General features: G+C 33.8%; 3 long non-coding RNA genes across 4 annotated transcripts in view; all 3 read left to right on the top strand.

Moving 5' to 3' along the window:
- The first annotated feature begins 7,195 nt into the window (after window positions 1-7,195).
- LOC111703959 (uncharacterized) lies at window positions 7,196-10,534 on the top strand. Of its 2 annotated transcripts, none has more exons than XR_002765719.1 (4): window positions 7,196-7,295; window positions 9,504-9,600; window positions 10,039-10,097; window positions 10,472-10,534. It is a non-coding gene; the product is annotated as an uncharacterized LOC111703959 (long non-coding RNA). The 2 variants fall into 2 exon arrangements; XR_002765720.1 differs by lacking the exon at window positions 7,196-7,295 and adding an exon at window positions 8,810-8,935.
- Window positions 10,535-10,549: 15 nt separating this feature from the next.
- LOC111703960 (uncharacterized) lies at window positions 10,550-14,174 on the top strand. Its single transcript, XR_002765721.1, has 3 exons — window positions 10,550-10,978; window positions 13,927-14,008; window positions 14,109-14,174. It is a non-coding gene; the product is annotated as an uncharacterized LOC111703960 (long non-coding RNA).
- Window positions 14,175-14,992: 818 nt separating this feature from the next.
- The window catches only part of LOC111703961 (uncharacterized), a 5,203-nt gene continuing 1,563 nt past the window's right edge, over window positions 14,993-18,632 (top strand). Inside the window, exons 1-5 of the long non-coding RNA XR_002765722.1 lie at window positions 14,993-15,048; window positions 15,328-15,509; window positions 15,971-16,047; window positions 16,299-17,617; window positions 17,792-17,918. This is a non-coding gene — a long non-coding RNA (uncharacterized LOC111703961). The remainder of the gene's footprint in view (window positions 15,049-15,327; window positions 15,510-15,970; window positions 16,048-16,298; window positions 17,618-17,791; window positions 17,919-18,632) is intronic.

Here is an 18,632-nt window from a genome sequence, read left to right as displayed (position 1 = left end):
CTCCAGTATCCTATATCCTAATCCTGTATCATGCATCATACTCCTGTATCCTGCATCTTACTCCTGTATCCTGCATCCTACTCCTGTATCATGCATCATACTCCTGTATTCTGCATCCTCCTCCTGTATCATGCATCCTACTCCTGTATCCTGCATCCTACTCCTGTATCCTTCATCCTACTCCTGTAAAATGCATCATACTCCTGGATCCTGCATCTTAATCCTGTATCCTGCATCCTACTCCTGTGTCCTTCATCCTACTCCTGTAGTCTGTATCCTACTCCTGTATCCTGCATCCTTCTTCTGTATCCTGAATCCTGCTCCATTGTTCTGCATCCTATTCTGTATCCTGCATCCTACTTCTGTATCCTGCATCCTGATCCTGTATTTTACATCCTGCTATTTATCCTGCATCATACTACTGTATCCTGCATCCTTCTCCTGTATCACGCATCCTACTCTGAATCCTGCATCCCACTCCTGTATTCTTCATCCTACTCCTGTATCATGCATCATACTCCTGTATCTTGAATCTTACTCCTGTATCCTGCATCCTACTCCTGTATCCTGCATCCTACTCCTGTATCCTGCATTCTACTCCTGTATCATGCATCTTACTTGTTCTGTATCCTGCATCCTACTTCCGTGTTTCTAGGAAAGGTGTTATTTCTGATAATTTCCCCCATAGTTTCTAAAACATAAATGGGCAAGTTGGTCTAGTGAGAAACCAAAAACAAAATAATCAATTTTGTAAGATGGTAAATGGTCATCTCATGGAATCTTGATCAGACAAAGCTTTCAATCGGACATGTCCCTGTAACTAAGTTATGTGTCTGTCCCTTTAAATGTTAAGATTTCTTATTTCCTCATAGTTTACAGAATGACTTGCTGGTTCTCTAGTTCTCTATATTTGAGTTTATATGAGTAGCCGCGGAGTCGGAAAATTAAGATAGTATCGTTTAACGAAACTCCCGAGTTTCCTTTTTAGGGTATAAACGTTTCTGTATATTTACAAAACGAAATAAAAAGATAAAAGATAACAACGACAGCAATATGTCTTACAAAATAAATTGATATCTAAAAAATTGTATTTCCCCATTCGTGAAACCCGGTTTCCGTTACTGGGTTTAAGAACGATACCCTGTCTTAAGTTTCTGGCTCATGGGCTCAGAGTGTACTCAACCTTCAACCCATTTAAAGGGACTGTCAACGTAACTATTCCCAATTAAAGAATTGAAACTCAATTAACATCGCGCGATACCAGCGGGGGGGGGGGGTTGTTTTCCATAATTAAAAAAGGCTTACGTTAGAACAGAGATAGGATAATTGAGAATTTGTCATCTAGAAAGCTCAACTTAGCATTATATGTCGAAACAATAGTTTTCAGTTTCGACAGTTTACTTGCATCGATTGACAAAACTACGTACCACTCTTATTTCACTAAAATAAAATAGAAATATGAATCTTTCTTTTAAAAAGTTCTTATAATCTCAAAAATCCATAAATATGATCAATTTTTCTCTTAATAGTTTTTCATAATCCTTATCCTGCAAAAACATTATTTCCATTTCTTTTACTTTGAATTATAATTATTCTAGCCACACTTAATGTATTTAAATTTATTTGCTTTCAGTCATCAAATTCACAGATAAAAATACTGATGGAGGGTTAAGCTTTATGTCCCGGCTGGTGGAGGGGTAAGCTTTATGTCCCAGCTGGTGGAGGGGTAAGCTTTATGTCCCGGCTGGTGGAGGGGTAAGCTTTATGTCCCGGCTGGTGGAGGGGTAAGCTTTATGTACCGGCAGGTGGAGGGTTAAGCTTTGTGTCCCGGCAGGTGGAGGGTTAAGCTTCATGTCCCAGCTGGTGGAGGGGTAAGCTTTATGTCCCGGCTGGTAGAGGGTTAAGCTTTATGTCCCGGCTTATGGAGGGTTAAGCTTTATGTCCCAGCTGGTAGAGGGTTAAGCTTTATGTCCCGGCTGGTGGAGGGGTAAGCTTTATGTCCCGGCAGGTGGAGGGGTAAGCTTTATGTCCCGCCTGGTGGAGGGTTAAGCTTTATGTCCCGGCAGGTGGAGGGGTAAGCTTTACGTCCCGGCTGGTGGAGGGGTAAGCTTTATGTCCCGGCTGGTGGAGGGGTAAGCTTTATTTCCCGGCTGGTGGAGGGTAAGCTTTATGTCCCGGCTGGTGGAGGGGTAAGCTTTATGTCCCGGCAGGTGGAGGGGTAAGCTTTATGTCCCGAATGATGGAGCGGTAAGCTTATGTCACGGCTGGAGGATGGATAAGCTTTATGTCCCGGCAGGTGGAGGGTTAAGCTTTATGTCCCGGCTTATGGAGGGTTAAGCTTTATGTCCCGGCTGGCGGAGGGTGAAGTTTTATGACATCGTACGAATGTGTTCGTTTCATTAACATTTAACTTTATCAAAAATCTTCCCCCACTTTATCGCCCATATAACGTATGGTATACGCGTATAACGAATTCTAAACATTTAAAACATGTATTTTTATCATTCTTTATGATTTAAAAGAGACATGTCTTTCAAAAATTGTCTAGTATTATTTTAAATATTTTTTGTATACATAAATAAATAATGAATTGCTTAGGATTATGTAAGTGTGTGTGTCTTTTAGTTTGTATGTTTGTCGATGGTATTATTATTACACATAATGTAAGGACAAGGATTAAAAAGTGAAACTTATTGCTGGTGTTTCATGAACCGTAGCAGGACCTTTGTTCCGCCCCTAGACACTTGCAATATTAATTATACCGTGAAATGTAGAGTACAGTACTCCACGTGCCAGCTGTACTTGATGCTGTACTACACGTGTCAGCTGTACTTGATGCTGTACTACTTTATGTAGAGTACAGTACTACACGTGCCAGCTGTACTTGATGCTTTACTGCACGTGTCAGCTGAACTTGATGCTGTACTACTTTATGTAGAGTACCGTACTACACGTGCCAACTGTACTTGATGCTGTACTACTTCATGTAGAGTACAGTACTACACGTGTCAGCTGTACTTGATGCTGTACTACTTTATGTAGAGTACAGTACTACACGTGCCAACTGTACTTGATGCTGTACTACTTCATTTAGAGTACAGCACTACACGTGCCAGCTGTACTTATTGCTGTACTACTTTATGTAGAGTACAGTACTGCACGTGCCAGCTGTACTTGATGCTGTACTACTTTATGTAGAGTACAGTACTACACGTGCCACCTGTACTTGATGCTATACTACTTCATGTATAGTACAGTACTACACGTGCCAGCTGTACTTGATGCTGTACTACTTCATGTAGAGTACAGTACTACAAGTTCCTGCTGTACTTGATGTTTACTACTTTATGTAGAGCAAAGTACTTTACGTGCCAGCTGTACTTGATGCTGTGCTGCTTCATTTAGAGTATAGTACTGCACGTGCTAGCTGTACTTGATGCTATACTACTTTATGTAGAGCACTGTTCTCCACCTGCTAGCTGTATACGGCGCTGTACTACTTTATGTAGAGTACCGTACTAAAAGTGCCAGTTGTACTTGATGCTGTACTACTTTAGATAAGGTACAGTACTAACGTTCCACCTGTACTTAAGGTGCTGTACTACTTTATAAACATAGAGTACTGGACTACACCGTGCCAGCTGTACTTGGTGCTCTACAATGTCCTTTACGTAGAGTACAGTATTACATGTGCCAGCTGTACTTGGTGCTGTACTACACTATGTCGAGTACAGTACTTCACGTGTCTACTGTACTTCTGCATGTAGAGTACACATGCCAAATGTACTACACCTCCATCTAAGATGGATCCTTTGATAATGAATATATGACCGTTTAACGGATTTGCATGGCAATTGATTCAATTTAATATACGGAAATCTAATAATAAGTTTATCTTTAAACATCGTAAAATGTATTCCAAGAATGATTGCAGTAATGTTATTTGTTATTCGTTACTGCATTTTTTGTTATTTCCTGTATAGAGTTCATAAAGTCTTATATATCCAATTCTACAGTTCAGTTCTCTTAAGAAAGCAGAAACAAATTTGGGTCTTATCGGTTTAGCCTTTGTGACGTTTTCAGGGAAAAGAAGATGTTTAAACATTTAAATATCAAGGTCCTAGAAAATCAAATACGGTTTTTGAAACTGAAAGCAAATCTAATATTTCCTGTTCTCAGTTCATATATGATCTAATATTTCCTGTAGGGTGTTCATATATGATCTAATATTTCCTGTTCTTAGTTCATATATGATCTAATATTTCCTGTTCTCAGTTCATATATGATCTAATATTTCCTGTTCTCAGTTCATTTATGATCTAATATTTCCTGTTCACAGTTGATATATGGTCTAATATTTTCAGTTCTTAGTTCGTATATGATCTGATATTTCCTGTTCTCAGTTCATATATGATCTAATATTTCCTGTTCTCAGTTTATATATGATCTAATATTTCCTGTTCACAGTTGATATATGGTCTAATATTTTCAGTTCTTAGTTCATATATGATCTGATATTTCCTGTTCTCAGTTCATACATGATCTAATACTTCCTGTTCTCAGTTTACATATGATCTAATATTTCCTGTTCACAGTTGATATATGATCTAATATTTCCTGTCCTCAGTTTATATATGATCTAATATTTCCTGTTCTCAGTTTAAATATGATCTAATATTTCCTATTCTAAGTTCATATTTAATCTAATATTTCCTGTTCTAAGTTCATATTTAATCTAATATTTCCTGTTCTCAGTTCATATATGATCTAATATTTCCTGTTCTCAGTTCATATATGATCTAATATTTCCTGTTCTCAGTTCAATTATGATTTAATAATTCCTGTATAGAGTTCCCACATGATCTAATATGTCCATTTTAATGTCCCTGTTCAATAATTCAATAAAATGCACTTAAATTAACAAAATAAAGCAGCTTTCTACACGCAAGACATTAAACTGTCTCTAAATGACAGGGCATTTTTTATATTACATAATAAACTAAACAATTAACTATAAAGCAAACTGTTTTTCAATAATTAACAATGAAAAAGACCATCTATAGGTATATCTGGACGGTACTCTGCAGTACCCTATAAAAGTGGTTGCGAATTACAATATTTCTGAGAAAAAAAACAGGAACAATTCAACCTTTATTGCCGGGAGGGGGGGGGGGGTCATTACAGCGTAGTTCCTAGTTCTCACATCTTTGTCCTTCTTATTCTATATATAAATATATAATATATATATCCAAGGTGAGAACCTGAAATATAATCTATCCTGAGATCAAAACTTTAAATCCATTCGTAACACGCGTTCAGCTAGTACGGATACCCTTTAAGGGTTTCCAATAGGAATTCCGTTGCGCGGAATTGCGCGGAGTTTACAGGGCTAGCAATATCGCGCAAGAAAAATCGGCTTGTTTTGGAAACCCTACCTGCCCGGCGAATAAATTAGACATTGTTTACCTGGTTTTCGCCTGGATTGAAAACTTTCCTTGAGTTAAACATCAATTTAAAAGTGTGATAATTTACATAGAGTTAACTACAAAAGGTTTGCTCCCAAAATAAAAGTGACTTGAAATTATTGACCCATCCACCATTTTAACCCTATCACAATGGGGTAGGGGGGGGGGGTATTTTCCACCCCTTCTCTGTGGTTTTTACCTTATTACTTTAAAAACTCCTTGAAAAGTTGATGTAGAAACATGTGCCACATACTGATATTTGACAAAAATGAAAATAAATATTTTTAAAAAATTGTTCGACCTACTTTTTGAACTTTTTTTCAAACCTCGATCTAGCACCCTAACTACACTGAAGTTAAAGGTCTAATGTTTTTTTTAATGAGCTGGCCTTGAAAAGTTGGACTAGGGACATGAATCACACTCTGAGGGAAAATCATATTTATATTAGACACAAAAACAGTTAAAGTGATGTAATATCCTTCAAAGTTGCCACTGTGATTTTTGAGTTTAGTCGCTGCTGCTTAGCGATATATCGATCAAAAGTTTTAGCCTCCAGGTTCATCATGGATGGATGCATGCTCAGGGATTCAGTTCATGCACATTAATTATAGAAGAGAAATCAGGATAAAATTAATCTTTAGTTCGTCATTGGGAAATATATCTATTAATACCATCATTCCATTTCAATACTAGTAATTTTATCAGTTATTTTATTTTATTGATTATATTTGGGATAGACTTGATTAGATTTGGAGTAGACAAAATCATATTTTGGATATTTTCAGTAGAGTAAATATGTACACAAATTCAAGCAATATATTTAGAATCCATTTAGAATAATAATAACAATAATAATATAAGACTCTCCAGATTAAAACCAGTTAAACGCTATGTTTAAGTATTTGTGTGTGCTTTTTCTAATGAATTTATCATGAGAAAGCTGTGTGTAGTGTTTGGCACCAAGATACCAAATACCCTCAACTTAGGAATATTTAGTAGTTCTCCATATACACCTCACCCAACCCTTAGATCTCCATATACCCCCCAACCAACCCTTAGTTCTTCATATACCCCCACCCAACCCTTAGTTCTTAGTTCTCCATATACCCCCACCCAACCCATGGTTGTTTGGTGTTAGAATTAAGGTTTTATGCTACGTGATTCTATAGTGATAACCAAAAAACAACAGAATAATTGTCGATATTTCTTTTGATTAGAAACGCCGCGATTCGTTTTTTTTTGTAACTCTGTCATATCTCTGCATATCTCTAGGTATAGTTAGGAATTGAAATGTTCAAGGTTCTTCATGGCTTATGAATAATGTTTACTCATGCCGAATATGTAAACCTGAGCGAAACAAAATCAACCAGAGCTAGAAACTCTTGAATGGTGGATACCGAGATTAATTATTTTATTATTTATTCGATGGTTTTCGTAGGAATAGGAATAACTAAGAGAACTGGATATCGAGCTCAAGCGATCGGTATTATGAGTTCCCGGTTCAAAGTTAAGATTTTGTAAGGTGAAATAAGGTGTGTATGCGAACTTGAAGAGCAAGAATACAAGTAAAAAAATCTTTGAGTTTTTAAATTTTTGTGGAATCTCCATGGAAAGCCTAAAATAGTTTAAAAAATAATGTATGGCGTACAACTTCTATTCTTTCTAATTTTAGAGATCTGTAACAGTTACAAATTATCAAATCTTCTATGACATTTCTAATCAAAAGAAAGAGCTTCGACAACATTTAACTTTTTTCATTTAATATTTCATATTTAATATTTATCTCAGACAATCAATGCATGAACTGATTTTGGAAATGAGAAAATCGAGGTATGTAAAATGTAAAATGTAAAATTTTAGAATAATAATTAATTCAAGGTAAGTCATAAAAGATTGCATATGTAAAAACGACTTTTAAAAATACTTTTTTTTGTTAAAATATGCTGAATTTTATAGTAACAATTTTATTTTTATTTTTTTCCTCATTTGATTTCCTTATATTTTAATTTAATTAAATTTTTTTAAGTATTAAATCATTTTTAACCTTTTGTAAATAAAATATATTAAAAGTTAAAGGGAGTGACTGGCTATGTAAGGTAGTTGAACTGAGTGTGCAGTGTTGTGGAAAACTTCTTTCGGATTCATTTGAGACATATTAAAATTTTTAAAGATCTGTAAATCCTGAGTTTGAGCGCAAATTCGACGTTCAAAACTCCTACTTTGGGGGTGGATACGTTTTCGGAATTAGTTTTTTTAAATTATTAAATAACGACGACATAAAATGTAAAAAAAGTTCTACAATAAACTACAGACGTCATGTATAGGAACATGTTGAGAAAATAAAAATTAATCTTATCATCGAAAATAAGTATTATTGTTCAATTATTAGATTCTATTTTCTCATTATTCATAAAGATTTTTGCAGATTTTCTAGAATTATTATTGAAAAACGACATTTGAAAAATTTGAAGAAATCTGTGAATAAATTCAAAGAAGATAAGAAATTCAATATAATAATGAAAACGAAATAATCGATTTTAGCATTGATTTATTGACAAAGGAATTGAGTCTTTGTCACAAACTCTGATTTTCTAAGACCTATATCTTTGCAATCCAATTTCGTAGACGTTAGATATTTCAAACTATGAATTCTGTTATATCAAATAGCCCAAGTTTGAAATATCAAGGGCGCCATTAGGTTGTCAAGATATAAGGATTAGAAAATTTGCGTTTGTGGCAAAAACTCAATTCCTTTCTAATGAGAAATATGTTCCTAACCATCTAATTAGATTACTGTAGAATTTTTACTTTATTTTTCGTTGTCGTTATTTAATAATTTAAAACAAACTAATTCTGAAAACGTATCCACCCCCAAAGAAGGAGTTTTAAACGTCGAATTCGCGCTCAAACTTAGGATCTACAGATCTTTAAAAAGTTTAATATGTCTCAAATGAATCAGAAAGAAGTTTTCCACAACACGGCATACTCAGTTCATAGCCGGTCACTCCCTTTAATACGAAATAGAAATGAACTTTAGCAATTAAGTTCTTAATTAATCACGTAAGTTAATGATTATAAATATTAAATTAAATTAAAATATTCTTTAAACTTTCATATAAATCAAAATATGCATTACACCGAACACAATTAAAAGTTTTAATCTAAAGTTAAGCTTAAAATTACTCCCCAGAACCCCTTCCTTTCTTCACCCTTGCCCCCCCCCTCTTTACCCTCCCCCTCCCCCCCCTGACAACTGAAAGTGAAAGCATACATTATTGGGTAACACAGAGTGTTCAAGTTAACTACACAGTCAATCTAATCTTCCGGGGACTGCAGGGGACATTAGTTCCAAAACTAACACTTGGCCCATTTCTAACACTGAGTGTTAGAAATGAGCCAAGTGTTATTTTTTTTTAACTAATATCCCCTGGACTGTCCTTGTGTTTTCAAGTGACCCTCCATTTAAAGAGGTATATGCTATTTATAACAATAATCTTTAAATATGTATCTGATCAATTTTCTCTGTGTTTATAGATATTGTTGTTTGTTGGGTTGAAAAGTATTTAATTCTGATTCGGAGGCCATTTGTTATTTAATAATTGATATCTCATGAACTCTTGATCAGACAAATTATTTAAGAGTACCGTTGTAAATCTAACAAGAAACTCTATACATTAAGAGTCACTTGAACTATCGCCAACAGTTTCTTTGTACTCGGCGAATATATCAATACAATGAAGACAAGTTTTTTAATAATAATGCTTTAATCCATTTTTCAAATTCTAAGTTTACCAGTAAACAAAGATAAGCTGTTAATTGAAAATTTCTCTTTGTTTAAATGTTTATGTGTTTCTGCTGTTTATAAGATCAAGGTATAAAGTTGAAATAGAAATAGAAAGCTGTCTTCATTGTATTGATATATACAAAGACGACTGTATAAAACAACCATCATGTTTAGAGAGACATAGTGTGACGAAATGTTACACACACAGCAAAAAGTCATGAAAAATATCAATATGAATGTCGTCTTTATTTAAGATTATGCTTGCTTGTATGCCTGGCTGGTTGCTAATCTATCTTCTTGTTCTAACCATTTTATCATTCACTTCGTCCTCACCTTCTTATTTTTACAAAGGTAACAAAATATTTTGTACAACTACTTAACAGAGAAAAAGTAGTTGTACACAATGTTATCGTCTTTTGAGAAGAAAATGCCCCTCTCTATTAGAGAAATGCATTTTCAACCATACATATAAAGTTATGTCCGGATTGACATTGATAGTAAAGTATTACTGATCTCGTCAACCATAAAAAGAAGGAACGAGTATTGGAACCCATAAAGTCATATTGATAGCATGGTATTCGTGGAACTGTGAGTTCCTGATTAAGTTGTACCTGGATTGATACAGGCCTAAAAGACTTTTATGGAGTAGGGCATTTACTACAATGCGAGGAATTTGGCATAAATTTGACCTTTTTCTTGTATTAATTGAATTGTGTTTATTGTTTTAAAACCTATCAATAAACAATGTACGTCAAGATATGCCTGACTGCTTTAAAGATATGTTTTTAGGAAAACTGATAAAATGTCCTCCCTGTCCTATACTTGGAACTAATTGCACTCTGCAAGGGGTAATAATTTGTATTATTATCACTAAAACTATATAAATTCAAATTTTCTAAACAAAGGAACTGAACTCTTGCCGCAAACTTTAACGTTCTAATTCTGATAAGATTGCAATCATTTGTCAACTTTTTTACTATTTTTCTTAATTCCTTTGTGATTTCTTTTTATGAATGGTAAAAATTTTCTTATTTTTATTAATTAATTAATTAATTGCCGGAAAACTTCAGTTTACCGTACTCAATTTTGATTTATAAAAATAATTATATTTCAATCTGTGGCTGTGTAAGACTAAGGTTATAAAGGTACTGTTGTGATTCAGACATGCCGGTCTATGGAGGTTAAATTAAATTATGTCTTAACTCTAAATTTCTGAATAAAGGGTTGTGAATATTGTAATGGTACTGGAGATTGCTCTAATGAAGGAACATGTCTTCTTCAATTTCGGGGATGTTTATCCGCTTTTTTAATTATTAAAAATTATCTTAAAGTAAAACGATTATTTTAGGAACTAAAGACGTAATTTTTGTGTGTCTGATTAACAACAGTATCCTTTGAACCTTTGTCTGATCAAGGATGACAGATATATCCTTATTTTTCTTGCTAAAACTTTAGAAACCATTTGATATTATTCACTTGGACACTGGGCATTCAGTTGTTAGCTCGCAAACTAAGGACATCTGATCAGGCAAAGGTTTAAGGGTGCCGTTGTGAATCGGACATGCTACCCTATAAATGGAAGGTTACTTGAAATTATTATTTAGGTTATTATCTATATTTTTTCAGGAAAAGTGTATACTGGTAAAAGAGTGGAAGATCAGCTTGGAACTATAATTTCATTTGGTTTAATAGCTCTCTTTCTAGCTATTATATCTATTATATGCTGTAGGTAATAGCTCTCTTCCTAGCTATAATATCTATTATATCCTGTAGGTAATAGCTCTCTTCCTAGCTATTATATCTATTATATGCTGCAGGTAATAGCTCTCTTCCTAGCTATTATATCTATTATATGCTGTAGGTAATAGCTCTCTTCCTAGCTATTTTATCTATTATATGCTGTAGGTAATAGCTCTCTTCCTAGCTATTATATCTATTATATGCTGTAGGTAATAGCTATCTTCCTAGCTATTATATTTATTATATCCTGCAGGTAATATCTCTCTTCCTAGCTATTATATCTATTATATGCTGCAGTAATAGCTCTCTTCCTAGCTATTATATTAATAATATTTTGTAGATAATAGATATCTTTCTGGCTATTATATATATTTTTTTTGCTGCAGTTAATAGCTCTCTTTTTAGCTATTATATACACTATTTGGTGTAGGTAAAAGCTCTCTTTTTAGCTCTGATGTGCTGTAGGCACTTAGTGCATATAGCTTCTTTCGCTCTTTGCTATATTCTATAGATATTAGCTCTATTATATCTATCAAACATTGCTTGAAAACCCAAAACTTTTGTCTATTTCTATGAATATATTTAAGTTTTTAAACCAAATTAAGAATATTCTCGTGGTTCTAATTTAAGGCAAATTGGTCAAGGGGTTTCTGAGTTTTGATCGGACATACAAACTAACAAGCAAACAAACACTCAAATAGAGAGAGATATTTTTAAGAAAAATATTTGAAAAAAAAATTCTATTTTTGAAAGAAATTAGATTTTTGAAAAAATAGAAATTTTAGAATTTTTTTAGCCTACGTTAACCCTAGGGTACCAATGGGTTCCCTCAAAAAAAATCAGTCCATTCGGTCCAGCTGTTTGGCCGGCTTTAAGGAACATATATTCGAATGTGTTTTTTATTATATAGAAAAGATAAGATTCTCTCTGATATAGCGGCTGTAGTTTTAAAGTTGTTGTTTTATGGTGTCTGAGTGGTTATGTATCTATCTGTTTATGGTGTCTGAGTGGTTATGTATCTATCTGTTTTTCCTACCTGGCTTTCTGTATAGAGTTTAATTCCTTTATTCAAGATTTTACCACCAGTCTATATTCTAAATCCTCGGAAAGCTATAGTTCTGTTTTAATAGAATCTACAGTTTACAGTACACACAATATTAATGTTATAGAACAGGTACTTGTAAGCTATAAAAGCTTATTATTTAAGGAATTATCAACGAAGCTTGATGGTTCATTTTCTTGTTTGTTGGACCTGTTTTCGTGTACAGGGTTATCCACAAAGGATGAGACTTTAGTTTTCTTGTATTCATGGTTTCCTGCAGCTAACTTGTTTCTTTTACGTCCGAATCTTACTATACACCAGTAAGCACGACTATATTTCCAACAGAACCCATAACTCAACTCTCAATGGTTCTATTTAAAGAGTTTTTATGTCGTTCTTAATATTAGAACAGAAAACGAATTGAAAGAACTTAAACCACATCCGGTTCCAATTAAGCACCGCGCCGAATCAAATCCATAGATAAATAAATAAACATAGATAGCTTATGTACGCAAAATCAACAAGAATTGTACAGTCCGTCAAAGTCAAAGTGTACTTTAATGATAAGCGGGGTGGTTTGGTGTTTTAATGAATTTCATAATAGAGTGTAAAATAACTCTATCATGCTTTTTAAAATGATAAAAATTTATATCTAATTCATAATTTAAAGACAACGGTTTTATTGATTGTGCAAGTAATGACTCTGACGAACGAATAGCATATTACACTTCTATGAGAGTTAAAATAAGAAAGCCAAATAAACTCAAACATTAAAAAAATAGATAATAACTATTAATAACACAGTTATTTTGGTTCGCAGTGTTGTGAAGTTTTGGACAGAAATTTTCTCTTTATCGAGAAGGTTTTGTCCCAAGCTTTAGCGAGGGACAAATATAATCTAAAAAGGCGAAACCTTTGGGGTATAGTGAAAATTTAAGTCGTGCCAAAATAATAGCGTTATAGGTAATTTTATGAAACGTTTGTGTACTAGTTCTAGATCAAATAAACTTTAAAACAAAGCATAAGTCAAAATATAAAGTTGATATTAATTTAATTTACATTTCAATTGAAAAAAGAATATTCTAAATTTTTGGGAGAAAATCCGGGAACCTATCAAAACTTTATAGTTCACGTGCTATAATTTACAGCTAATTTAACTTTATAGCACGTTTATTATGAAATTCACGATTAAGTGATGAATAATGATAAAATACACAATAGTTTCATAAAAAATCTGGCCAAATCTAAGCATGCCTGCAGTGAGAATATGACAATTAAACTTGTCTTGCAATTATGTATTTCATCATATAATTATATAGGTATAAATATAACAAAGGATCTAAAAATGATTACTTCTTGCAACCTGATGATGTAAACCTTTGATATTTCAAACTTTAATCATTTGATTAAACAGAATTCATAATTTAAAATATCTAAGGACTACGAGATTGGGTTACAAAGATATAAGGATTAGACATCAAAGTATAAGTCAAACGACATCATATTTATATATGATCCGTAAGCCTAAAGAAACCAATGTTTTTCATAATAACAGAATAGTGTTTTCTGATTGGCTATTACTAAAACAGAGCTGCGAACCTTTGTGTTAGATTATAGATACCCATAATTCCAATTGCTTGATTTCGGTATCCAAAGCGGACACTTTTGAATATGCTTCATTAATTGATTTTTGATATCTCTAATTTCTCTGTCCTCTCGTTGACTGAGAGGAAAATTCTTTGGCTTCTGATTGGCTGTTTGTTTTCCACAGACAACACTTTTTACAGGATATGGAATAAACATTAAATTTATCAATAGATTAAATTAAAATCAAGATCAAGCATTTATCTTGATATCCACAATACACCTAGCTCTGAAGAGTGTATATCTCCTAGGGTATTCTGGTCTGTTTGTGGCTGGAAAGGATGCTGTGAATGCCAATGCTCTATTGCTCTTCACTGTTGTTGTGAACCCAAGGTATCATTTTTTATATTTCAACAAATCTAAAAAATATAATGTTGTACTTATTCTTCTTTTAGCTAAAATTATTCTACACTTATTTAATATTTTATTTCAGATTCCAAGTCTTCGAGTTATTCCAGCAACAGGGGACGAGATAAGACATGGAATATCTTACAGGTCAGTCATCATCATGAATTTGAAACAAATTCAGAATACTGGCATTTCTCTTCTAATTTAAATATTAAAGTATAATAGACATTGAATGACTGACACAAATGTTGCTGAGTTTATTCCAATGCTACCAGGACATACTTAAGTTAAGTTGGTTTGGTATGAACCCTGACATTATTAGCTCAATTGTTGGGTTAGTGTGAACCCTGACATGATTAGCTTAATTGTTGGGTTAGTGTGAACCCTGACATGATTAGCTCAATTGTTGGTTTGGTATGAACCCTGACATAATTAGCTCAATTGTTGGGTTAGTGTGAACCCTGACATGATTAGCTCAATTGTTGGTCTAGTGTGAACCCTGACATAATTAGCTCAATTGTTGGTTTGATATTAACCCTGACATAAATAGCTCAATTGTTGGGTTAGTGTGAACCCTGACATAATTAGCTCAATTGATGGTCTAGTGTGAACCCTGACATAATTAGCTGAATTGTTGGTTTGGTATGAACCCTGACATAATTAGCTCAAATTAGTTTGGTGTGAGCCATGACATAATTAGCTCAATTGTTGGTTTAGTGTGAACCCTGACATAATTAGCGCAATTGTTGGTTTGGTATGAGCCCTGGTATGATTAGCTCAATTGTTGGTGTGGTGAGAGCCCTGACGACATAATTAGCTCAAGTTAGTTTGGTGTGAGCTATGACATAATTAGTTCAAGTTGGTTTGATGTAAGCCTTGACATAATTGGCTCAAGTTCGTTTGGTGTGAGTCATGACATAATTAGTTCAAGTTAGTTTGGTGTAAGCCCTGATAAGTTTTAATATTTAGTAGTCAACCACCCCTCCACCATCATACCTAGAAATCTATCCTGATATTCAAAATAGGTAAAAACAAAAATAAAATGCATTTTTTTAATTTAATATTTTTAATTTTTAAATAAAAAATTAGAATTGAAAAATTAATATTGGTTTTCTTCTTCATACAGTCCAAACTTATTTACTCGACACGTTTCTCAACACTATACTAAAGCCCCTTTGACAAATATAGCATTGCATAATAGTGTGATGTAGCTCTTCCATTCTCATATCAGACAGAGGTTAAAAAGTAAATGTATATGACAATATACTAACTAGATATTTCTCTTTAAATCTTTATTTTTTCAGCCCTTCACAATTTCCTCCTTTGGACATTGATCCCGAAATTGATGAACCAACTGATAACAGGCCTCGTGAGCTGGATAGTTCTATACTAGCGACATTTGCCGGCAGTTTCAGTTATAGAGAAGACGACATTTCTGATTGGAATTCCATAACATCGATTGCATCGTTTCCAGGGGAACAACAAGGTTAATTAAAGGGAGTGTTCACCTTTTTGAAAATTCACTTAATGTCCAAAGTTTAAATTTTTTTAAACAAAGAACACAACTTTCAGACGTTCTTCAGGATCAGAACTTTACAAAAGTTTTATAAATTTTGAGAATTCTACATTTTTATCCGGTTATATCCAATGCTATTTTACTTAATCTAAATTAAAAACCGGTTTTAATGACCAAAACACTGGAAAAGGAAGACGTCTTTTAGGCTCAAATTATGACTCTGAACAGTCCAATGAACATGGGGCACAGCAATTGTTGAGTGAAACAGACCCATTTCATTAAATTAGTAATTTAATACGTGTGTAGTAAAACTGTTTGCTTAGTATAACCTTAAATGCACTTAAGTATTGCTATAATTTCGTCTTCATATTCCATTGTTTTCTGGTTATCACTGTGTTAAAAAATCATATTTTGATTAAGCTTTAATTCAGACACACCCACACCTAGAATCCAAGGGGAAAGTAGTGTTTCTGTAGAAAGAGATATTGAGCAAAATATTGCCAATGAGGTAGGTTTTAATATTTCTATTCAAATATTCTCCTCAAAATTAAAGTATTTCAAGCGAACTATAGGCCTATTTTTCATTACTATCATCTATACTATCACAGAAAAAAATCATATTTCTTTTAAAAAAGAATTAATTTTTTTTCTATGTTTTAACAAATACAAATTTAAGGTGCCAGGTCATAAAAGTTTCAATTCTTGATGATGATAACATCTTTAATATTGATAGTATGCAGTTTTTTTGCTATGTTTCAGGCCGAGCACTTGTTTAATGTAAGCCGACATTTCAATACAAGAAGAGGAACTGAAAACTCTATCCGTCCTATCACGTGCTGATCTATTCTAATACAAGAAGAGGAACTGAAAACTCTATCCGTCCTATCACTTGCTGATCTATTCTAATACAAGAAGAGGAACTAAAAACTCTATCCGTCCTATCACTTGCATGATCTATTTCAATACAAGAAGAGGAACTGAAAACTCTATCCGTCCTATCACGTGATGATCTTTTTTAATACAAGAAGTGGAACTGAAAACTCTATCCGTCCTATCACTTGCTGATCTATTCTAATACAAAAAGAGAAACTGAAAACTCTATCCGTCTTATCACTTGCTGATCTATTCTATTACAAGAACAGGAACTGAAAACTCTATCCGTCCTATAACTTGCTGATCTATTCTAATACAAGAAGAGGAACTGAAAACTCTATCCGTCCTATCACTTGCTGATCTATTCTAATAAAAGAAGAGAAACTGAAAACTCTATCCGTCCTATCACTTTCTGATCCATTCTAATGCAAGAACAGGAACTGAAAACTCTATCCGTCCTATCACTTGCTGATCTATTCTAATACAAGAACAGGAACTGAAAACTCTATTCTTCTTATCACTTGCTGATCTTTTCTAATACAAGAACAGGAACTGATAACTCTATCCGTCCTATCACTTGCTGATTTATTTCAATACAAGAAGAGGAACTGAAAACTCTATCCGTCCTATCACGTGATGATCTTTTTTAATACAAGAAGAGGAACTGAAAACTCTATCTGTCCTATCACTTGCTGATCTATTCTAATACAAGAAGAGAAACTGAAAACTCTATCCGTCTTATCACTCGCTGATCTATTCTAATACAAGAACAGGAACTGAAAACTCTATCCGTCCTATAACTTGCTGATCTATTCTAATACAAGAACAGGAACTGAAAACTCTATCCGTCCTATCACTTACTGATCTATTCTAATACAAAAAGAAGGACTGAAAACTCTGTCCGTCCTATCACTTGCTGATCTATTCTAATACCAGAACAGGAACTTAATACTCTATCCGTCGTTTCACTTGCTGATCTATTCTAATACAAGAACAGGAACTGAAAACTCTATCCGTCCTATCACTTGCTGATCTATTCTAATACAAGAAGAAGGACTGAAAACTCTATCCGTCCTATCACTTGCTGATCTATTCTAATACAATAAGAAGGACTGAAAACTCTAACCTTCCTATCACTTGCTGATCTATTTTAATACAAGAAGTGGAACTGAAAACTCTTTCCGTCTTAACATGCCAACATACAGGTTATACAATACACAATAATTTACAGAACAAGTTCAGAGATAATGTTTGCTTTTTAGTGATAAACACTTCTTAGATAATGAGATGGATTTAATCATTTAAATTTGTCCATGTAGCTAACATTTTCAGAAATTATACATTCTCAAGCAACTTAAAAACTTAAATCTATTTTGAAGGTTTTACGACAACCTGTCCATTGTTGCTCTGGGTAGCCTTGTCTTCTGTGGGGTGGGCGGAGCAGCCGTGTGGTTAGGCGTGGCAGCTTCAGGTGGTCTTGCTGCAGCTGGAGATTCATGGGATCAGGTAGAGTTTGAGGAAACTGGATGGACAATGAGCTAAACTGTATTCTAAAGGAAAGTGAACTATTTACCGATGAATTAAACTATATTGTATTATATGGGAAAGTTAGCCAACCAATGAACTAAACTGTATATTGTATTATATGGGAAAGTTGGCTGACCAATGAACTAAACTATAAATTGCATTGAAAAGAATGTTGACTATTTACTAATAAATTAAACTACATATATTGTATTGTAACATTTAATCCCTTGATGTCGTTACAATCCCAGACATAAATCCTAGGGAAATCAAGATCAATCCTTGCCCCCCATCTATGAGGGTTAATACAAGACTTCACTTTCATTCCCAGTACCTGTTTATAATTCACCCAAGCCTCTCATCTTGTGTGTAATATCTATCTCTCAAGGTCTTGAATAAGTGGGTTTATCAATCTACATTTTATTGGTACAAATATATCTGTTAATATCTTTTTTTATTAAACCATATTCCATATCTCTGTAGAGTCCCTCAGCGGTAAGACAAGTCTCCACTAGCTCTTAAATAGGAAGAGTCCCTCAGCGGTAAAGCAAGTCTCCACTAACTCCTATATAGGAAGAGTCCCTCAGCGGTAAGACAAGTCTCCACTAACTCCTATATAGGAAGAGTCCCTCAGCGGTAAAGCAAGTCTCCACTAACTCCTATATAGGAAGAGTCCCTCAGCGGTAAAGCAAGTCT

Source organism: Eurytemora carolleeae, unplaced genomic scaffold, assembly GCF_000591075.1.
Source record: "Eurytemora carolleeae unplaced genomic scaffold, Eaff_2.0 scaffold435, whole genome shotgun sequence".
NCBI lineage: Eukaryota > Metazoa > Arthropoda > Copepoda > Calanoida > Temoridae > Eurytemora > Eurytemora carolleeae.
Note: the sequence above shows the minus strand (reverse complement) of the source record. Positions and strands in the feature narration are given on the sequence as shown.